Source organism: Nerophis ophidion, linkage group LG19, assembly GCF_033978795.1.
Source record: "Nerophis ophidion isolate RoL-2023_Sa linkage group LG19, RoL_Noph_v1.0, whole genome shotgun sequence".
NCBI lineage: Eukaryota > Metazoa > Chordata > Actinopteri > Syngnathiformes > Syngnathidae > Nerophis > Nerophis ophidion.
In genome coordinates this window covers 32,759,197-32,785,067 of record NC_084629.1, presented here as the reverse complement: position 1 = coordinate 32,785,067, position 25,871 = coordinate 32,759,197, and positions in this window count along the sequence as shown.

Sequence of the window (25,871 nt, the reverse complement as noted above, 5' to 3'; positions counted from 1 at the left end):
AAAAAAGCAATAAAAATGTATTCCAACATAATTCCTAATCCAAACGTGCAAAATGTCTAAAAATGCCTGTGATATTGAATACATGTGAGTTTTACTAGATACAGTTGTTTTTCAATGGTTTGCAAATACAAAAATGAGGTTTTACTCAATATGACTGTATACTGTAACACTCAATATGACAGTTATTTAAACATAACTCCTACACCACACATGAAAAATGGCTAATAATAACTGAAATAATGCATCTTTGGGAGTTTTACTCGAAACATATGCTTTTTTAAATCTTGCAAATGCAAAAAGTAGTTTTTTACTCAATATGACTATAATAGTCTTAGAATCCTGAGATAATGCGAAAAAAGCAATAAAAATGTATTCAAACATAACTTCTAAACAACACATGCAAAATGGCTAATAATGCCTAGAGATATGTTTTTTTGTTAGCTGTACTAGAAAAATGATCTTTTGTAAGGTTTGCAAAGACAAAAGTTAGTTTTTTTATTCAATATAACAGTATAACTGTCATACTAAATATGAAAGGTTTATAATCATAACTCCATAACCAAATATGAAATTTGTCTTAAAAAGCCTTTAATATTGAATTTATGTAAGTTTTAGCAGAATCAGGTATTTTGGAAAGAATCACAAATACAAATATTAGATTTTACTGGCCTCATATTGGTCACACTCAAAATGACAGTTTTTGAAACATAACTCCAAAAATACACATGCAAAATGTCTAATAATGCCTGAAGAAATGCATCTTCGAGAGTGTTCCTGAAAAAAAAATATTTGGTAAGGTTTGCAAAAACAAAATTTCATTTGTTACTCAATTTGACAGTAATGTACTTAGAATCCTGTGATAATGCGAAAAAAGCAATAATAATGTATTCCAACATAATTCCTAATCCAAACGTGCAAAATGTCTAAAAATGCCTGTGATATTGAATACATGTGAGTTTTACTAGATACAGTTGTTTTTCAATGGTTTGCAAATACAAAAATGAGGTTTTACTCAATATAACTGTATACTGTAACACTCAATATGACAGTTATTTAAACATAACTCCTACACCACACATGAAAAATGGCTAATAATGCCTGAAATAATGCATCTTTGGGAGTTTTACTCGAAACATATGCTTTTTTAAATCTTGCAAATGCAAAAAGTAGTTTTTTTACTCAATATGACTATAATAGTCTTAGAATCCTGAGATAATGCGAAAAAAGCAATAAAAATGTATTCAAACATAACTTCTAAACAACACATGCAAAATGGCTAATAATGCCTAGAGATATGTTTTTTTGTTAGTTGTACTAGAAAAATGATCTTTTGTAAGGTTTGCAAAGACACAAGTTAGTTTTTTAATTCAATATAACAGTGTAACTGTCATACTAAATATGAAAGGTTTATAATCATAACTCCAAAACCAAATATGAAATTTGTCTTAAAAAGCCTTTAATATTGAATTTATGTAAGTTTTAGCAGAATCAGGTATTTGGGAAAGAATCACAAATACAAATATTAGATTTTACTGGCCTCATATTGGTCACACTCAAAATGACAGTTTTTTAAACATAACTCCAAAAATACACATGCAAAATGTCTAATAATGCCTGAAGAAATGCATCTTCGAGAGTTTTCCAGAAAAAAAAACATTTGGTAAGGTTTGCAAAAACAAAAATTTGATTTGTTACTCAATTTGACAGTAATGTACTTAGAATCCTGAGATAATGCGAAAAAAGCAATAAAAATGTATTCCAACATAATTCCTAATCCAAACGTGCAAAATGTCTAAAAATGCCTGTGATATTGTATACATATAAGTTTTACTAGATACAGTTGTTTTTCAATGGTTTGTAAATACAAAAATGAGGTTTTACTCAATATGACTGTATACTTTAACACTCAATATGACAGTTATTTAAACATAACTCCTACACCACACATGAAAAATAGCTAATAATGCCTGAAATAATGCATCTTTGGGAGTTTTACTCGAAACATATGCTTTTTTAAATCTTGCAAATGCAAAAAGTAGTTTTTTTACTCAATATGACTATAATAGTCTTAGAATCCTGAGATAATGCGAAAAAAGCAATAAAAATGTATTCAAACATAACTTCTAAACAACACATGCAAAATGGCTAATAATGCCTAGAGATATGTTTTTTTGTTAGTTGTACTAGAAAAATGATCTTTTGTAAGGTTTGCAAAGACACAAGTTAGTTTTTTAATTCAATATAACAGTGTAACTGTCATACTAAATATGAAAGGTTTATAATCATAACTCCAAAACCAAATATGAAATTTGTCTTAAAAAGCCTTTAATATTGAATTTATGTAAGTTTTAGCAGAATCAGGTATTTGGGAAAGAATCACAAATACAAATATTAGATTTTACTGGCCTCATATTGGTCACACTCAAAATGACAGTTTTTGAAACATAACTCCAAAAATACACATGCAAAATGTCTAATAATGCCTGAAGAAATGCATCTTCGAGAGTTTTCCAGAAAAAAAACATTTGGTAAGGTTTGCAAAAACAAAATTTGATTTGTTACTCAATTTGACAGTAATGTACTTAGAATCCTGAGATAATGCGAAAAAAGCAATAAAAATGTATTCCAACATAATTCCTAATCTAAACGTGCAAAATGTCTAAAAATGCCTGTGATATTGTATACATATAAGTTTTACTAGATACAGTTGTTTTTCAATGGTTTGCAAATACAAAAATGAGGTTTTACTCAATATGACTGTATACTGTAACACTCAATATGACAGTTATTTAAACATAACTCCTACACCACACATGAAAAATAGCTAATAATGCCTGAAATAATGCATCTTTGGGAGTTTTACTCGAAACATATGCTTTTTTAAATCTTGAAAATGCAAAAAGTAGTTTTTTACTCAATATGACTATAATAGTCTTAGAATCCTGAGATAATGCGAAAAAAGCAATAAAAATGTATTCAAACATAACTTCTAAACAACACATGCAAAATGGCTAATAATGCCTAGAGATATGTTTTTTTGTTAGTTGTACTAGAAAAATGATCTTTTGTAAGGTTTGCAAAGACAAAAGTTAGTTTTTTTATTCAATATAACAGTGTAACCGTCATACTAAATATGAAAGGTTTATAATCATAACTCCAAAACCAAATATGAAATTTGTCTTAAAAAGACTTTAATATTGAATTTATGTAAGTTTTAGCAGAATCAGGTTTTTTGGAAAGAATCACAAATACAAATATTAGATTTTACTGGCCTCATATTGGGCACACTCAAAATGACAGTTTTTGAAACATAACTCCAAAAACACACATGCAAAATGTCTAATAATGCCTGAAGAAATGCATCTTCGAGAGTTTTCCAGAAAAAAACATTTGGTAAGGTTTGCAAAAACAAAATTTGATTTGTTACTCAATTTGACAGTAATGTACTTAGAATCCTGAGATAATGCGAAAAAAGCAATAAAAATGTACTCCAACATAATTCCTAATCCAAACGTGCAAAATGTCTAAAAATGCTTGTGATATTGAATACATATAAGTTTTACTAGATACAGTTGTTTTTCAATGGTTTGCAAATACAAAAATGAGGTTTTACTCAATATGACTGTATACTGTAAAACTCAATATGACAGTTATTTAAACATAACTCCTACACCACACATGAAAAATAGCTAATAATGCCTGAAATATTGCATCTTTGGGAGTTTTACTCGAAACATATGCTTTTTTAAATCTTGCAAATGCAAAAAGTAGTTTTTTACTCAATATGACTATAATAGTCTTAGAATCCTGAGATAATGCGAAAAAAGCAATAAAAATGTATTCAAAAAAAACTTCTAAACAACACATGCAAAATGGCTAATAATGCCTAGAGATATGTTTTTTTGTTAATTGTACTAGAAAAATGATCTTTTGTAAGGTTTGCAAAGACACAAGTTAGTTTTTTTATTCAATATAACAGTGTAACTGTCATACTAAATATGAAAGGTTTATAATCATAACTCCAAAACCAAATATGAAATTTGTCTTAAAAAGCCTTTAATATTGAATTTATGTGAGTTTTAGCAGAATCAGGTATTTTGGAAAGAATCACAAATACAAATATTAGATTTTACTGGCCTCATATTGGTCACACTCAAAATGAGAGTTTTTGAAACATAACTCCAAAAATACACATGCAAAATGTCTAATAATGCCTGAAGAAATGCATCTTCGAGAGTTTTCCAGAAAAAAACATTTGGTAAGGTTTGCAAAAACAAAATTTGATTTGTTACTCAATTTGACAGTAATGTACTTAGAATCCTGAGATAATGCGAAAAAAGCAATAAAAATGTATTCAAACATAATTCCTAATCCAAACGTGCAAAATGTCTAAAAATGCCTGTGATATTGAATACATGTGAGTTTTACTAGATACAGTTGTTTTTCAATGGTTTGCAAATACAAAAATGAGGTTTTACTCAATATGACTGTATACTGTAACACTCAATATGACAGTTATTTAAACATAACTCCTACACCACACATGAAAAATGGCTAATAATGCCTGAAATAATGCATCTTTGGGAGTTTTACTCGAAACATATGCTTTTTTAAATCTTGCAAATGCAAAAAGTAGTTTTTTACTCAATATGACTATAATAGTCTTAGAATCCTGAGATAATGCGAAAAAAGCAATAAAAATGTATTCAAACATAACTTCTAAACAACACATGCAAAATGGCTAATAATGCCTAGAGATATGTTTTTTTGTTAGCTGTACTAGAAAAATGATCTTTTGTAAGGTTTGCAAAGACAAAAGTTAGTTTTTTTATTCAATATAACAGTATAACTGTCATACTAAATATGAAAGGTTTATAATCATAACTCCATAACCAAATATGAAATTTGTCTTAAAAAGCCTTTAATATTGAATTTATGTAAGTTTTAGCAGAATCAGGTATTTTGGAAAGAATCACAAATACAAATATTAGATTTTACTGGCCTCATATTGGTCACACTCAAAATGACAGTTTTTGAAACATAACTCCAAAAATACACATGCAAAATGTCTAATAATGCCTGAAGAAATGCATCTTCGAGAGTGTTCCTGAAAAAAAAATATTTGGTAAGGTTTGCAAAAACAAAATTTCATTTGTTACTCAATTTGACAGTAATGTACTTAGAATCCTGTGATAATGCGAAAAAAGCAATAATAATGTATTCCAACATAATTCCTAATCCAAACGTGCAAAATGTCTAAAAATGCCTGTGATATTGAATACATGTGAGTTTTACTAGATACAGTTGTTTTTCAATGGTTTGCAAATACAAAAATGAGGTTTTACTCAATATAACTGTATACTGTAACACTCAATATGACAGTTATTTAAACATAACTCCTACACCACACATGAAAAATGGCTAATAATGCCTGAAATAATGCATCTTTGGGAGTTTTACTCGAAACATATGCTTTTTTAAATCTTGCAAATGCAAAAAGTAGTTTTTTTACTCAATATGACTATAATAGTCTTAGAATCCTGAGATAATGCGAAAAAAGCAATAAAAATGTATTCAAACATAACTTCTAAACAACACATGCAAAATGGCTAATAATGCCTAGAGATATGTTTTTTTGTTAGTTGTACTAGAAAAATGATCTTTTGTAAGGTTTGCAAAGACACAAGTTAGTTTTTTAATTCAATATAACAGTGTAACTGTCATACTAAATATGAAAGGTTTATAATCATAACTCCAAAACCAAATATGAAATTTGTCTTAAAAAGCCTTTAATATTGAATTTATGTAAGTTTTAGCAGAATCAGGTATTTGGGAAAGAATCACAAATACAAATATTAGATTTTACTGGCCTCATATTGGTCACACTCAAAATGACAGTTTTTTAAACATAACTCCAAAAATACACATGCAAAATGTCTAATAATGCCTGAAGAAATGCATCTTCGAGAGTTTTCCAGAAAAAAAACATTTGGTAAGGTTTGCAAAAACAAAAATTTGATTTGTTACTCAATTTGACAGTAATGTACTTAGAATCCTGAGATAATGCGAAAAAAGCAATAAAAATGTATTCCAACATAATTCCTAATCCAAACGTGCAAAATGTCTAAAAATGCCTGTGATATTGTATACATATAAGTTTTACTAGATACAGTTGTTTTTCAATGGTTTGTAAATACAAAAATGAGGTTTTACTCAATATGACTGTATACTTTAACACTCAATATGACAGTTATTTAAACATAACTCCTACACCACACATGAAAAATAGCTAATAATGCCTGAAATAATGCATCTTTGGGAGTTTTACTCGAAACATATGCTTTTTTAAATCTTGCAAATGCAAAAAGTAGTTTTTTTACTCAATATGACTATAATAGTCTTAGAATCCTGAGATAATGCGAAAAAAGCAATAAAAATGTATTCAAACATAACTTCTAAACAACACATGCAAAATGGCTAATAATGCCTAGAGATATGTTTTTTTGTTAGTTGTACTAGAAAAATGATCTTTTGTAAGGTTTGCAAAGACACAAGTTAGTTTTTTAATTCAATATAACAGTGTAACTGTCATACTAAATATGAAAGGTTTATAATCATAACTCCAAAACCAAATATGAAATTTGTCTTAAAAAGCCTTTAATATTGAATTTATGTAAGTTTTAGCAGAATCAGGTATTTGGGAAAGAATCACAAATACAAATATTAGATTTTACTGGCCTCATATTGGTCACACTCAAAATGACAGTTTTTGAAACATAACTCCAAAAATACACATGCAAAATGTCTAATAATGCCTGAAGAAATGCATCTTCGAGAGTTTTCCAGAAAAAAAACATTTGGTAAGGTTTGCAAAAACAAAATTTGATTTGTTACTCAATTTGACAGTAATGTACTTAGAATCCTGAGATAATGCGAAAAAAGCAATACAAATGTATTCCAACATAATTCCTAATCTAAACGTGCAAAATGTCTAAAAATGCCTGTGATATTGTATACATATAAGTTTTACTAGATACAGTTGTTTTTCAATGGTTTGCAAATACAAAAATGAGGTTTTACTCAATATGACTGTATACTGTAACACTCAATATGACAGTTATTTAAACATAACTCCTACACCACACATGAAAAATAGCTAATAATGCCTGAAATAATGCATCTTTGGGAGTTTTACTCGAAACATATGCTTTTTTAAATCTTGAAAATGCAAAAAGTAGTTTTTTACTCAATATGACTATAATAGTCTTAGAATCCTGAGATAATGCGAAAAAAGCAATAAAAATGTATTCAAACATAACTTCTAAACAACACATGCAAAATGGCTAATAATGCCTAGAGATATGTTTTTTTGTTAGTTGTACTAGAAAAATGATCTTTTGTAAGGTTTGCAAAGACAAAAGTTAGTTTTTTTATTCAATATAACAGTGTAACCGTCATACTAAATATGAAAGGTTTATAATCATAACTCCAAAACCAAATATGAAATTTGTCTTAAAAAGACTTTAATATTGAATTTATGTAAGTTTTAGCAGAATCAGGTTTTTTGGAAAGAATCACAAATACAAATATTAGATTTTACTGGCCTCATATTGGGCACACTCAAAATGACAGTTTTTGAAACATAACTCCAAAAACACACATGCAAAATGTCTAATAATGCCTGAAGAAATGCATCTTCGAGAGTTTTCCAGAAAAAAACATTTGGTAAGGTTTGCAAAAACAAAATTTGATTTGTTACTCAATTTGACAGTAATGTACTTAGAATCCTGAGATAATGCGAAAAAAGCAATAAAAATGTACTCCAACATAATTCCTAATCCAAACGTGCAAAATGTCTAAAAATGCTTGTGATATTGAATACATATAAGTTTTACTAGATACAGTTGTTTTTCAATGGTTTGCAAATACAAAAATGAGGTTTTACTCAATATGACTGTATACTGTAAAACTCAATATGACAGTTATTTAAACATAACTCCTACACCACACATGAAAAATAGCTAATAATGCCTGAAATATTGCATCTTTGGGAGTTTTACTCGAAACATATGCTTTTTTAAATCTTGCAAATGCAAAAAGTAGTTTTTTACTCAATATGACTATAATAGTCTTAGAATCCTGAGATAATGCGAAAAAAGCAATAAAAATGTATTCAAAAAAAACTTCTAAACAACACATGCAAAATGGCTAATAATGCCTAGAGATATGTTTTTTTGTTAATTGTACTAGAAAAATGATCTTTTGTAAGGTTTGCAAAGACACAAGTTAGTTTTTTTATTCAATATAACAGTGTAACTGTCATACTAAATATGAAAGGTTTATAATCATAACTCCAAAACCAAATATGAAATTTGTCTTAAAAAGCCTTTAATATTGAATTTATGTGAGTTTTAGCAGAATCAGGTATTTTGGAAAGAATCACAAATACAAATATTAGATTTTACTGGCCTCATATTGGTCACACTCAAAATGAGAGTTTTTGAAACATAACTCCAAAAATACACATGCAAAATGTCTAATAATGCCTGAAGAAATGCATCTTCGAGAGTTTTCCAGAAAAAAACATTTGGTAAGGTTTGCAAAAACAAAATTTGATTTGTTACTCAATTTGACAGTAATGTACTTAGAATCCTGAGATAATGCGAAAAAAGCAATAAAAATGTATTCAAACATAATTCCTAATCCAAACGTGCAAAATGTCTAAAAATGCCTGTGATATTGAATACATGTGAGTTTTACTAGATACAGTTGTTTTTCAATGGTTTGCAAATACAAAAATGAGGTTTTACTCAATATGACTGTATACTGTAACACTCAATATGACAGTTATTTAAACATAACTCCTACACCACACATGAAAAATGGCTAATAATGCCTGAAATAATGCATCTTTGGGAGTTTTACTCGAAACATATGCTTTTTTAAATCTTGCAAATGCAAAAAGTAGTTTTTTTACTCAATATGACTATAATAGTCTTAGAATCCTGAGATAATGCGAAAAAAACAATAAAAATGTATTCAAAAAAAACTTCTAAACAACACATGCAAAATGGCTAATAATGCCTAGAGATATGTTTTTTTGTTAGTTGTACTAGAAAAATGATCTTTTGTAAGGTTTGCAAAGACACAAGTTAGTTTTTTTATTCAATATAACAGTGTAACTGTCATGCTAAATATGAAAGGTTTATAATCATAACTCCAAAACCAAATATGAAATTTGTCTTAAAAAGCCTTTAATATTGAATTTATGTGAGTTTTAGCAGAATCAGGTATTTTGGAAAGAATCACAAATACAAATATTAGATTTTACTGGCCTCTTATTGGTCACACTCAAAATGACAGTTTTTGAAACATAACTCCAAAAATACACATGCAAAATGTCTAATAATGCCTGAAGAAATGCATCTTCGAGAGTTTTCCAGAAAAAAAACATTTGGTAAGGTTTGCAAAAACAAAATTTGATTTGTTACTCAATTTGACAGTAATGTACTTAGAATCCTGAGATAATGCGAAAAAAGCAATAAAAATGTATTCAAACATAATTCCTAATCCAAACGTGCAAAATGTCTAAAAATGCCTGTGATATTGAATACATGTGAGTTTTACTAGATACAGTTGTTTTTCAATGGTTTGCAAATACAAAAATGAGGTTTTACTAAATATAACTGTATACTGTAACACTCAATATGACAGTTATTTAAACATAACTCCTACACCACACATGAAAAATGGCTAATAATGCCTGAAATAATGCATCTTTGGGAGTTTTACTCGAAACATATGCTTTTTTAAATCTTGCAAATGCAAAAAGTAGTTTTTTTACGCAATATGATTATAATAGTCTTAGAATCCTGAGATAATGCGAAAAAAGCAATAAAAATGTATTCAAACATAACTTCTAAACAACACATGCAAAATGGCTAATAATGCCTAGAGATATGTTTTTTTGTTAGTTGTACTAGAAAAAGTATCTTTTGTAAGGTTTGCAAAGACACAAGTTATTTTTTTTATTCAATATAACAGTGTAACTGTCATACTAAATATGAAAGGTTTATAATCATAACTCCAAAACCAAATATGAAATTTGTCTTAAAAAGCCTTTAATATTGAATTCATGTGAGTTTTAGCAGAATCAGGTATTTTGGAAAGAATCACAAATACAAATATTAGATTTGACTGGCCTCATATTGGTCGCACTCAAAATGACAGTTTTTGAAACATAACTCCAAAAATACACATGCAAAATGTCTAATAATGCCTGAAGAAATGCATCTTCGAGAGTTTTCCAGAAAAAAACATTTGGTAAGGTTTGCAAAAACAAAATTTGATTTGTTACTCAATTTGACAGTAATGTACTTAGAATCCTGAGATAATGCGAAAAAAGCAATAAAAATGTATTCAAACATAATTCCTAATCCAAACGTGCAAAATGTCTAAAAATGCCTGTGATATTGAATACATGTGAGTTTTACTAGATACAGTTGTTTTTCAATGGTTTGCAAATACAAAAATGAGGTTTTACTAAATATAACTGTATACTGTAACACTCAATATGACAGTTATTTAAACATAACTCCTACACCACACATGAAAAATGGCTAATAATGCCTGAAATAATGCATCTTTGGGAGTTTTACTCGAAACATATGCTTTTTTAAATCTTGCAAATGCAAAAAGTAGTTTTTTTACGCAATATGATTATAATAGTCTTAGAATCCTGAGATAATGCGAAAAAAGCAATAAAAATGTATTCAAACATAACTTCTAAACAACACATGCAAAATGGCTAATAATGCCTAGAGATATGTTTTTTTGTTAGTTGTACTAGAAAAAGTATCTTTTGTAAGGTTTGCAAAGACACAAGTTATTTTTTTTATTCAATATAACAGTGTAACTGTCATACTAAATATGAAAGGTTTATAATCATAACTCCAAAACCAAATATGAAATTTGTCTTAAAAAGCCTTTAATATTGAATTCATGTGAGTTTTAGCAGAATCAGGTATTTTGGAAAGAATCACAAATACAAATATTAGATTTGACTGGCCTCATATTGGTCGCACTCAAAATGACAGTTTTTGAAACATAACTCCAAAAACACACATGCAAAATGTCTAATAATGCCTGAAGAAATGCATCTTCGAGAGTTTTCCAGAAAAAAACATTTGGTAAGGTTTGCAAAAACAAAATTTGATTTGTTACTCAATTTGACAGTAATGTACTTAGAATCCTGAGATAATGCGAAAAAAGCAATAAAAATGTATTCAAACATAATTCCTAATCCAAACGTGCAAAATGTCTAAAAATGCCTGTGATATTGAATACATGTGAGTTTTACTAGATACAGTTGTTTTTCAATGGTTTGCAAATACAAAAATGAGGTTTTACTCAATATGACTGTATACTGTAACACTCAATATGACAGTTATTTAAACATAACTCCTACACCACACATGAAAAATGGCTAATAACTGAAATAATGCATCTTTGGGAGTTTTACTCGAAACATATGCTTTTTTAAATCTTGCAAATGCAAAAAGTAGTTTTTTACTCAATATGACTATAATAGTCTTAGAATCCTGGGATAATGCGAAAAAAGCAATAAAAATGTATTCAAACATAACTTCTAAACAACACATGCAAAATGGCTAATAATGCCTAGAGATATGTTTTTTTGTTAGTTGTACTAGAAAAATGATCTTTTGTAAGGTTTGCAAAGACACAAGTTAGTTTTTTTATTCAATATAACAGTGTAACTGTCATACTAAATATGAAAGGTTTATAATCATAACTCCAAAACCAAATATGAAATTTGTCTTAAAAAGCCTTTAATATTGAATTTATGTGAGTTTTAGCAGAATCAGGTATTTTGGAAAGAATCACAAATACAAATATTAGATTTTACTGGCCTCATATTGGTCACACTCAAAATGACAGTTTTTGAAACATAACTCCAAAAATACACATGCAAAATGTCTAATAATGCCTGAAGAAATGCATCTTCGAGAGTTTTCCAGAAAAAAACATTTGGTAAGGTTTGCAAAAACAAAATTGATTTGTTACTCAATTTGACAGTAATGTACTTAGAATCCTGAGATAATGCGAAAAAAGCAATAAAAATGTATTCAAACATAATTCCTAATCCAAACGTGCAAAATGTCTAAAAATGCCTGTGATATTGAATACATGTGAGTTTTACTAGATACAGTTGTTTTTCAATGGTTTGCAAATACAAAAATGAGGTTTTACTCAATATGACTGTATACTGTAACACTCAATATGACAGTTATTTAAACATAACTCCTACACCACACATGAAAAATGGCTAATAATGCCTGAAATAATGCATCTTTGGGAGTTTTACTCGAAACATATGCTTTTTTAAATTTTGCAAATGCAAAAAGTAGTTGTTTTACTCAATAAGACTATAATAGTCTTAGAATCCTGAGATAATGCGAAAAAAGCAATAAAAATGTATTAAAAAAAAACTTCTAAACAACACATGCAAAATGGCTAATAATGCCTAGAGATATGTTTTTTTGTTAGTTGTACTAGAAAAATGATCTTTTGTAAGGTTTGCAAAGACACAAGTTAGTTTTTTTATTCAATATAACAGTGTAACTGTCATACTAAATATGAAAGGTTTATAATCATAACTCCAAAACCAAATATGAAATTTGTCTTAAAAAGCCTTTAATATTGAATTTATGTGAGTTTTAGCAGAATCAGGTATTTTGGAAAGAATCACAAATACAAATATTAGATTTTACTGGCCTCTTATTGGTCACACTCAAAATGACAGTTTTTGAAACATAACTCCAAAAATACACATGCAAAATGTCTAATAATGCCTGAAGAAATGCATCTTCGAGAGTTCTCCAGAAAAAAACATTTGGTAAGGTTTGCAAAAACAAAATTTGATTTGTTACTCAATTTGACAGTAATGTACTTAGAATCCTGAGATAATGCGAAAAAAGCAATAAAAATGTATTCAAACATAATTCCTAATCCAAACGTGCAAAATGTCTAAAAATGCCTGTGATATTGAATACATGTGAGTGTTACTAGATACAGTTGTTTTTCAATGGTTTGCAAATACAAAAATGAGGTTTTACTAAATATAGCTGTATACTGTAACACTCAATATGACAGTTATTTAAACATAACTCCTACACCACACATGAAAAATGGCTAATAATGCCTGAAATAATGCATCTTTGGGAGTTTTACTCGAAACATATGCTTTTTTAAATCTTGCAAATGCAAAAAGTAGTTTTTTTACGCAATATGATTATAATAGTCTTAGAATCCTGAGATAATGCGAAAAAAGCAATAAAAATGTATTCAAACATAACTTCTAAACAACACATGCAAAATGGCTAATAATGCCTAGAGATATGTTTTTTTGTTAGTTGTCCTAGAAAAAGTATCTTTTGTAAGGTTTGCAAAGACACAAGTTCGTTTTTTTATTCAATATAACAGTGTAACTGTCATACTAAATATGAAAGGTTTATAATCATAACTCCAAAACCAAATATGAAATGTGTCTTAAAAAGCCTTTAATATTGAATTTATGTGAGTTTTAGCAGAATCAGGTATTTTGGAAAGGATCACAAATACAAATATTAGATTTTACTGGCCTCATATTGGTCACACTCAAAATGACAGTTTTTGAAACATAACTCCAAAAATACACATGCAAAATGTCTAATAATGCCTGAAGAAATGCATCTTCGAGAGTTTTCCAGAAAAAAAAACATTTGGTAAGGTTTGCAAAAACAACATTTGATTTGTTACTCAATTTGACAGTAAAGTACTTAGAATCCTGAGATAATGCAAAAAAAGCAATAAAAATGTATTCCAACATAATTCCTAATCCAAACGTGCAAAATGTCTAAAAATGCCTGTGATATTGAAAACATGTGAGTTTTACTAGATACAGTTGTTTTTCAATGGTTTGCAAATACAAAAATGAGGTTTTACTCAATATGACTGTATACTGTAACACTCAATATGACAGTTATTTAAACATAACTCCTACACCACACATGAAAAATGGCTAATAACTGAAATAATGCATCTTTGGGAGTTTTACTCGAAACATATGCTTTTTTAAATCTTGCAAATGCAAAAAGTAGTTTTTTACTCAATATGACTATAATAGTCTTAGAATCCTGGGATAATGCGAAAAAAGCAAAAAAAATGTATTCAAACATAACTTCTAAACAACACATGCAAAATGGCTAATAATGCCTAGAGATATGTTTTTTTGTTAGTTGTACTAGAAAAATGATCTTTTGTAAGGTTTGCAAAGACACAAGTTAGTTTTTTTATTCAATATAACAGTGTAACTGTCATACTAAATATGAAAGGTTTATAATCATAACTCCAAAACCAAATATGAAATTTGTCTTAAAAAGCCTTTAATATTGAATTTATGTGAGTTTTAGCAGAATCAGGTATTTTGGAAAGAATCACAAATACAAATATTAGATTTTACTGGCCTCATATTGGTCACACTCAAAATGACAGTTTTTGAAACATAACTCCAAAAATACACATGCAAAATGTCTAATAATGCCTGAAGAAATGCATCTTCGAGAGTTTTCCAGAAAAAAACATTTGGTAAGGTTTGCAAAAACAAAATTTGATTTGTTACTCAAATTGACAGTAATGTACTTAGAATCCTGAGATAATGCGAAAAAAGCAATAAAAATGTATTCAAACATAATTCCAAATCCAAACGTGCAAAATGTCTAAAAATGCCTGTGATATTGAATACATGTGAGTTTTACTAGATACAGTTGTTTTTCAATGGTTTGCAAATACAAAAATGAGGTTTTACTCAATATGACTGTATACTGTAACACTCAATATGACAGTTATTTAAACATAACTCCTACACCACACATGAAAAATGGCTAATAATGCCTGAAATAATGCATCTTTGGGAGTTTTACTCGAAACATATGCTTTTTTAAATCTTGCAAATGCAAAAAGTAGTTTTTTTACTCAATATGACTATAATAGTCCTAGAATCCTGAGATAATGCGAAAAAAGCAATAAAAATGTATTCAAAAAAAACTTCTAAACAACACATGCAAAATGGCTAATAATGCCTAGAGATATGTTTTTTTGTTAGTTGTACTAGAAAAAGTATCTTTTGTAAGGTTTGCAAAGACACAAGTTAGTTTTTTTTATTCAATATAACAGTGTAACTGTCATACTAAATATGAAAGGTTTATAATCATAACTCCAAAACCAAATATGAAATTTGTCTTAAAAAGCCTTTAATATTGAATTTATGTGAGTTTTAGCAGAATCAGGTATTTTGGAAAGAATCACAAATACAAATATTATATTTTACTGGCCTCTTATTGGTCACACTCAAAATGACAGTTTTTGAAACATAACTCCAAAAATACACATGCAAAATGTCTAATAATGCCTGAAGAAATGCATCTTCGAGAGTTTTCCAGAAAAAAAACATTTGGTAAGGTTTGCAAAAACAAAATTTGATTTGTTACTCAATTTGACAGTAATGTACTTAGAATCCTGAGATAATGCGAAAAAAGCAATAAAAATGTATTCAAACATAATTCCTAATCCAAACGTGCAACATGTCTAAAATGCCTGTGATATTGAATACATGTGAGTGTTACTAGATACAGTTGTTTTTCAATGGTTTGCAAATACAAAAATGAGGTTTTACTAAATATAACTGTATACTGTAACACTCAATATGACAGTTATTTAAACATAACTCCTACACCACACATGAAAAATGGCTAATAATGCCTGAAATAATGCATCTTTGGGAGTTTTACTCGAAACATATGCTTTTTTAAATCTTGCAAATGCAAAAAGTAGTTTTTTTACGCAATATGATTATAATAGTCTTAGAATCCTGAGATAATGCGAAAAAAGCAATAAAAATGTATTCAAACATAACTTCTAAACAACACATGCAAAATGGCTAATAATGCCTAGAGATATGTTTTTTTGTTAGTTGTACTAGAAAAAGTATCTTTTGTAAGGTTTGCAAAGACACAAGTTAGTTTTTTTATTCAATATAACAGTGTAACTGTCATACTAAATATGAAAGGTTTATAATCATAACTCCAAAACCAAATATGAAATGTGTCTTAAAAAGCCTTTAATATTGAATTTATGTGAGTTTTAGCAGAATCAGGTATTTTGGAAAGAATCACAAATACAAATATTAGATTTTACTGGCCTCATATTGGTCACACTCAAAATGACAGTTTTTGAAACATAACTCCAAAAATACACATGCAAAATGTCTAATAATGCCTGAAGAAATGCATCTTCGAGAGTTTTCCAGAAAAAAAACATTTGGTAAGGTTTGCAAAAACAAAATTTGATTTGTTACTCAATTTGACAGTAATGTACTTAGAATCCTGAGATAATGCAAAAAAAGCAATAAAAATGTATTCCAACATAATTCCTAATCCAAACGTGCAAAATGTCTAAAAATGCCTGTGATATTGAATACATGTGAGTTTTACTAGGTACAGTTGTTTTTCAATGGTTTGCAAATACAAAAATGAGGTTTTACTCAATATGACTGTATACTGTAACACTCAATATGACAGTTATTTAAACATAACTCCTACACCACACATGAAAAATGGCTAATAATGCCTGAAATAATGCATCTTTGGGAGTTTTACTCGAAACATATGCTTTTTTAAATCTTGCAAATGCAAAAAGTAGTTTTTTTACGCAATATGATTATAATAGTCTTAGAATCCTGAGATAATGCGAAAAAAGCAATAAAAATGTATTCAAACATAACTTCTAAACAACACATGCAAAATGGCTAATAATGCCTAGAGATATGTTTTTTTGTTAGTTGTACTAGAAAAAGTATCTTTTGTAAGGTTTGCAAAGACACAAGTTAGTTTTTTTATTCAATATAACAGTGTAACTGTCATACTAAATATGAAAGGTTTATAATCATAACTCCAAAACCAAATATGAAATGTGTCTTAAAAAGCCTTTAATATTGAATTTATGTGAGTTTTAGCAGAATCAGGTATTTTGGAAAGAATCACAAATACAAATATTAGATTTTACTGGCCTCATATTGGTCACACTCAAAATGACAGTTTTTGAAACATAACTCCAAAAATACACATGCAAAATGTCTAATAATGCCTGAAGAAATGCATCTTCGAGAGTTTTCCAGAAAAAAAACATTTGGTAAGGTTTGCAAAAACAAAATTTGATTTGTTACTCAATTTGACAGTAATGTACTTAGAATCCTGAGATAATGCAAAAAAAGCAATAAAAATGTATTCCAACATAATTCCTAATCCAAACGTGCAAAATGTCTAAAAATGCCTGTGATATTGAATACATGTGAGTTTTACTAGGTACAGTTGTTTTTCAATGGTTTGCAAATACAAAAATGAGGTTTTACTCAATATGACTGTATACTGTAACACTCAATATGACAGTTATTTAAACATAACTCCTACACCACACATGAAAAATGGCTAATAATAACTGAAATAATGCATCTTTGGGAGTTTTACTCGAAACATATGCTTTTTTAAATCTTGCAAATGCAAAAAGTAGTTTTTTACTCAATATGACTATAATAGTCTTAGAATCCTGAGATAATGCGAAAAAAGCAATAAAAATGTATTCAAACATAACTTCTAAACAACACATGCAAAATGGCTAATAATGCCTTGAGATATGTTTTTTTTGTTAGTTGTACTAGAAAAATGATCTTTTGTAAGGTTTGCAAAGACACAAGTTAGTTTTTTTATTCAATATAACAGTGTAACTGTCATACTAAATATGAAAGGTTTATAATCATAACTCCAAAACCAAATATGAAATGTGTCTTAAAAAGCCTTTAATATTGAATTTATGTGAGTTTTAGCAGAATCAGGTTTTGGGGAAAGAATCACAAATACAAATATTAGATTTTACTGGCCTCATATTGGTCAGACTCAAAATGAGAGTTTTTGAAACATAACTCCAAAAATACACATGGAAAATGTCTAATAATGCCTGAAATAATGCATCTTCGAGAGTTTTCCAGAAAAAAAAAATTGGTAAGGTTTGCAAAAACAAAATTTGATTTGTTACTCAATTTGACAGTAATGTACTTAGAATCCTGAGATAATGCGAAAAAAGCAATAAAAATGTACTCCAACATAATTCCTAATCCAAACGTGCAAAATGTCTAAAAATGCCTGTGATATTTAATTCATATAAGTTTTACTAGATACAGTTGTTTCTCAATGGTTTTCAAATTCAAAAATGAGGTTTTACTCAATATGACTGTATACTGTAACACTCAATATGACAGTTATTTAAACATAACTCCTACACCACACATGAAAAATAGCTAATAATAACTGAAATAATGCATCTTTGGGAGTTTTACTCGAAACATATGCTTTTTTAAATCTTGCAAATGCAAAAAGTAGTTTTTTACTCAATATGACTATAATAGTCTTAGAATCCTGAGATAATGCGAAAAAAGCAATACAAATGTATTCAAACATAACTTCTAAACAACAAATGCAAAATGGCTAATAATGCCTAGAGATATGTATTTTGGTTAGTTGTACTAGAAAAATGATCTTTTGTAAGGTTTGCAAAGACACAAGTTAGTTTTTTATTCAATATAACAGTGTAACTGTCATACTAAATATGAAAGGTTTATAATCAACTACAAAACCAAATATGAAATTTGTCTTAAAAAGCCTTTAATATTGAATTTATGTGAGTTTTAGCAGAATCAGGTATTTTGGAAAGAATCACAAATACAAATATTAGAATTTACTGGCCTCATATTGGTCACACTCAAAATGACAGTTTTTGAAACATAACTCCAAAAACACACATGCAAAATGTCTAAAAATGCCTGAAGAAATGCATCTTCGAGAGTTTTCCAGAAAAAAAACATTTGGTAAGGTTTGCAAAAACAAAATTTGATTTGTTACTCAATTTGACAGTAATGTACTTAGAATCCTGAGATAATGCGAAAAAAGCAATAAAAATGTATTCCAACATAATTCCTAATCCAAACGTGCAAAATGTCTAAAAATGCCTGTGATATTGAATACATGTGAGTTTTACTAGATACAGTTGTTTTTCAATGGTTTGCAAATACAAAAATGAGGTTTTACTCAATATGACTGTATACTGTAACACTCAATATGACAGTTATTTAAACATAACTCCTACACCACACATGAAAAATGGCTAATAATAACTGAAATAATGCATCTTTGGGAGTTTTACTCGAAACATATGCTTTTTTAAATCTTGCAAATGCAAAAAGTAGTTTTTTACTCAATATGACTATAATAGTCTTAGAATCCTGAGATAATGCGAAAAAAGCAATAAAAATGTATTCAAACATAACTTCTAAACAACACATGCAAAATGGCTAATAATGCCTAGAGATATGTTTTTTTGTTAGTTGTACTAGAAAAATAATCTTTTGTAAGGTTTGCAAAGACAAAAGTTAGTTTTTTTATTCAATATTACAGTATAACTGTCATACTAAATATGAAAGGTTTATAATCATAACTCCAAAACCAAATATGAAATGTGTCTTAAAAAGCCTTTAATATTGAATTTATGTAAGTTTTAGCAGAATCAGGTATTTTGGAAAGAATCACAAATACAAATATTAGATTTTACTGGCCTCATATTGGTCACACTCAAAATTACAGTTTTTGAAACATAACTCCAAAAATACACATGCAAAATGTCTAATAATGCCTGAAGAAATGCATCTTCGAGAGTGTTCCAGAAAAAAAAAAACATTTGGTAAGGTTTGCAAAAACAAAATTTGATTTGTTACTCAATTTGACAGTAATGTACTTAGAATCCTGAGATAATGCGAAAAAAGCAATAAAAATGTATTCCAACATAATTCCTAATCCAAACGTGCAAAATGTCTAAAAATGCCTGTGATATTGAATACATGTGAGTTTTACTAGATACAGTTGTTTTTCAATGGTTTGCAAATACAAAAATGAGGTTTTACTCAATATGACTGTATACTGTAACACTCAATATGACAGTTATTTAAACATAACTCCTACACCACACATGAAAAATGGCTAATAATGCCTGAAATAATGCATCTTTGTGAGTTTTACTCGAAACATATGCTTTTTTAAATCTTGCAAATGCAAAAAGTAGTTTTTTTACGCAATATGATTATAATAGTCTTAGAATCCTGAGATAATGCGAAAAAAGCAATAAAAATGTATTCAAACATAACTTCTAAACAACACATGCAAAATGGCTAATAATGCCTAGAGATATGTTTTTTTGTTAGTTGTACTAGAAAAAGTATCTTTTGTAAGGTTTGCAAAGACACAAGTTAGTTTTTTTATTCAATATAACAGTGTAACTGTCATACTAAATATGAAAGGTTTATAATCATAACTCCAAAACCAAATATGAAATGTGTCTTAAAAAGCCTTTAATATTGAATTTATGTGAGTTTTAGCAGAATCAGGTATTTTGGAAAGAATCACAAATACAAATATTAGATTTTACTGGCCTCATATTGGTCAGACTCAAAATGAGAGTTTTTGAAACATAACTCCAAAAATACACATGCAAAATGTCTAATAATGCCTGAAATAATGCATCTTCGAGAGTTTTCCAGAAAAAAAAATTGGTAAGGTTTGCAAAAACAAAATTTGATTTGTTACTCAATTTGACAGTAATGTACTTAGAATCCTGAGATAATGCGAAAAAAGCAATAAAAATGTACTCCAACATAATTCCTAATCCAAACGTGCAAAATGTCTAAAAATGCCTGTGATATTTAATTCATATAAGTTTTACTAGATACATTTGTATCTCAATGGTTTTCAAATTCAAAAATGAGGTTTTACTCAATATGACTGTATACTGTAACACTCAATATGACAGTTATTTAAACATAACTCCTACACCACACATGAAAAATAGCTAATAATGCCTGAAATAATGCATCTTTGGGAGTTTTACTCGAAACATATGCTTTTTTAAATCTTGCAAATGCAAAAAGTAGTTTTTTTACGCAATATGATTATAATAGTCTTAGAATCCTGAGATAATGCGAAAAAAGCAATAAAAATGTATTCAAACATAACTTCTAAACAACACATGCAAAATGGCTAATAATGCCTAGAGATATGTTTTTTTGTTAGTTGTACTAGAAAAAGTATCTTTTGTAAGGTTTGCAAAGACACAAGTTAGTTTTTTTATTCAATATAACAGTGTAACTGTCATACTAAATATGAAAGGTTTATAATCATAACTCCAAAACCAAATATGAAATGTGTCTTAAAAAGCCTTTAATATTGAATTTATGTGAGTTTTAGCAGAATCAGGTTTTTGGGAAAGAATCACAAATACAAATATTAGATTTTACTGGCCTCATATTGGTCAGACTCAAAATGAGAGTTTTTGAAACATAACTCCAAAAATACACATGCAAAATGTCTAATAATGCCTGAAATAATGCATCTTCGAGAGTTTTCCAGAAAAAAAAAATTGGTAAGGTTTGCAAAAACAAAATTTGATTTGTTACTCAATTTGACAGTAATGTACTTAGAATCCTGAGATAATGCGAAAAAAGCAATAAAAATGTACTCCAACATAATTCCTAATCCAAACGTGCAAAATGTCTAAAAATGCCTGTGATATTTAATTCATATAAGTTTTACTAGATACAGTTGTTTCTCAATGGTTTTCAAATTCAAAAATGAGGTTTTACTCAATATGACTGTATACTGTAACACTCAATATGACAGTTATTTAAACATAACTCCTACACCACACATGAAAAATAGCTAATAATGCCTGAAATAATGCATCTTTGGGAGTTTTACTCGAAACATATGCTTTTTTAAATCTTGCAAATGCAAAAAGTAGTTTTTTACTCAATATGACTATAATAGTCTTAGAATCCTGAGATAATGCGAAAAAAGCAATACAAATGTATTCAAACATAACTTCTAAACAACAAATGCAAAATTGCTAATAATGCCTAGAGATATGTATTTTGGTTAGTTGTACTAGAAAAATGATCTTTTGTAAGGTTTGCAAAGACACAAGTTAGTTTTTTATTCAATATAACAGTAAAACTGTCATACTAAATATGAAAGGTTTATAATCATAACTACAAAACCAAATATGAAATTTGTCTTAAAAAGCCTTTAATATTGAATTTATGTGAGTTTTAGCAGAATCAGGTATTTTGGAAAGAATCACAAATACAAATATTAGAATTTACTGGCCTCATATTGGTCACACTCAAAATGACAGTTTTTAAAACATAACTCCAAAAACACACATGCAAAATGTCTAATAATGCCTGAAGAAATGCATCTTCGAGAGTTTTCCAGAAAAAAACATTTGGTAAGGTTTGCAAAAACAAAATTTGATTTGTTACTCAATTTGACAGTAATGTACTTAGAATCCTGAGATAATGTGAAAAAAGCAATAAAAATGTACTCCAACATAATTCCTAATCCAAACGTGCAAAATGTCTAAAAATGCCTGTGATATTGAATACATGTGAGTTTTACTAGATACAGTTGTTTTTCAATGGTTTGCAAATACAAAAATGAGGTTTTACTCAATATGACTGTATACTGTAACACTCAATATGACAGTTATTTAAACATAACTCCTACACCACACATGAAAAATGGCTAATAACTGAAATAATGCATCTTTGGGAGTTTTACTCGAAACATATGCTTTTTTAAATCTTGCAAATGCAAAAAGTAGTTTTTTTACTCAATATGACTATAATAGTCTTAGAATCCTGAGATAATGCGAAAAAAGCAATAAAAATGTATTCAAACATAACTTCTAAACAACACATGCAAAATGGCTAATAATGCATAGAGATATGTATTTTGGTTAGTTGTACTAGAAAAATGATCTTTTGTAAGGTTTGCAAAGACACAAGTTAGTTTTTTATTCAATATAACAGTGTAACTGTCATACTAAATATGAAAGGTTTATAATCATAACTCCAAAACCAAATATGAAATTTGTCTTAAAAAGCCTTTAATATTGAATTTATGTGAGTTTTAGCAGAATCAGGTATTTTGGAAAGAATCACAAATACAAATATTAGATTTTACTGGCCTCATATTGGTCAGACTCAAAATGAGAGTTTTTGAAACATAACTCCAAAAATACACATGCAAAATGTCTAATAATGCCTGAAGAAATGCATCTTCGAGAGTTTTCCAGAAAAAAAACATTTGGTAAGGTTTGCAAAAACAAAATTTGATTTGTTACTCAATTTGACAGTAATGTACTTAGAATCCTGAGATAATGCAAAAAAAGCAATAAAAATGTATTCCAACATAATTCCTAATCCAAACGTGCAAAATGTCTAAAAATGCCTGTGATATTGAATACATGTGAGTTTTACTAGATACAGTTGTTTTTCAATGGTTTGCAAATACAAAAATGAGGTTTTACTCAATATGACTGTATACTGTAACACTCAATATGACAGTTATTTAAACATAACTCCTACACCACACATGAAAAATGGCTAATAATAACTGAAATAATGCATCTTTGGGAGTTTTACTCGAAACAAATGCTTTTTTAAATCTTGCAAATGCAAAAAGTAGTTTTTTACTCAATATGACTATAACAGTCTTAGAATCCTGAGATAATGCGAAAAAAGCAATAAAAATGTATTCAAACATAACTTCTAAACAACACATGCAAAATGGCTAATAATGCCTAGAGATATGTTTTTTTGTTAGTTGTCCTAGAAAAATTATCTTTTGTAAGGTTTGCAAAGACAAAAGTTAGTTTTTTTATTCAATATTACAGTATAACTGTCATACTAAATATGAAAGGTTTATAATCATAACTCCAAAACCAAATATGAAATGTGTCTTAAAAAGCCTTTAATATTGAATTTATGTAAGTTTTAGCAGAATCAGGTATTTTGGAAAGAATCACAAATACAAATATTAGATTTTACTGGCCTCATATTGGTCACACTCAAAATGACAGTTTTTGAAACATAACTCCAAAAATACACATGCAAAATGTCTAATAATGCCTGAAGAAATGCATCTTCGAGACTGTTCCAGAAAAAAAAAAAATTTGGTAAGGTTTGCAAAAACAAAATTTGATTTGTTACTCAATTTGACAGTAATGTACTTAGAATCCTGAGATAATGCGAAAAAAGCAATAAAAATGTATTCCAACATAATTCCTAATCCAAACGTGCAAAATGTCTAAAAATGCCTGTGATATTGAATACATGTGAGTTTTACTAGATACAGTTGTTTTTCAATGGTTTGCAAATACAAAAATGAGGTTTTACTCAATATGACTGTATACTGTAACACTCAATATGACAGTTATTTAAACATAACTCCTACACCACACATGAAAAATGGCTAATAATGCATGAAATAATGCATCTTTGGGAGTTTTACTCGAAACATATGCTTTTTTAAATCTTGCAAATGCAAAAAGTAGTTTTTTTACTCAATATGACTATAATAGTCTTAGAATCCTGAGATAATGCGAAAAAAGCAATAAAAATGTATTCAAACATAACTTCTAAACAACACATGCAAAATGGCTAATAATGCATAGAGATATGTATTTTGGTTAGTTGTACTAGAAAAATGATCTTTTGTAAGGTTTGCAAAGACACAAGTTAGTTTTCTAATTCAATATAACAGTGTAACTGTCATACTAAATATGAAAGGTTTATAATCATAACTCCAAAACCAAATATGAAATTTGTCTTAAAAAGCCTTTAATATTGAATTTATGTAAGTTTTAGCAGAATCAGGTATTTTGGAAAGAATCACAAATACAAATATTAGATTTTACTGGCCTCATATTGGTCACACTCAAAATGACAGTTTTTGAAACATAACTCCAAAAATACACATGCAAAATGTCTAATAATGCCTGAAGAAATGCATCTTCGAGAGTGTTCCTGAAAAAAAAAACATTCGGTAAGGTTTGCAAAAACAAAATTTGATTTGTTACTCAATTTGACAGTAATGTACTTAGAATCCTGAGATAATGCGAAAAAAGCAATAAAAATGTATTCCAACATAATTCCTAATCCAAACGTGCAAAATGTCTAAAAATGCCTGTGATATTTAATACATGTGAGTTTTACTAGATACAGTTGTTTTTCAATGGTTTGCAAATACAAAAATGAGGTTTTACTCAATATGACTGTATACTGTAACACTCAATATGACAGTTATAAAGTATTGTCCGATCATTACCTTATAAAATTCGAGGTTCAGACGCATGTTCGTCAAACTAATAATAATAATAACTGCTATAGCAGCCGCAACATTAATACGGCCACAACGACAACTCTTGCTGACCTACTGCCCTCGGTAATGGCACCATTCCCAAAGTATGTGGGCTCTATTGATAACCTCACTAACAATTTTAACGACGCCCTGCGCGAAACCATTGATAACATAGCACCGCTAAAGTTAAAAAAGGCTCCAAAAAAGCGCACCCCGTGGTTTACAGAAGAAACTAGAGCTCAGAAATTATTATGCAGAAAGCTGGAACGCAAATGGCGCACGACTAAACTTGAGGTGCACCATCAAGCATTTAGTGATGGTTTAATAACTTATAAACGCATGCTTACCTTAGCTAAAGCTAATTATTACTCAAATCTCATCCACCGTAATAAAAACGATCCTAAATTTTTGTTTAGTACGGTAGCATCGCTAACCCAACAAGGGACTCCTTCCAGTAGCTCCACCCACTCAGCTGATGACTTCATGCAATTCTTTAGTAAGAAAATTGAAGTCATT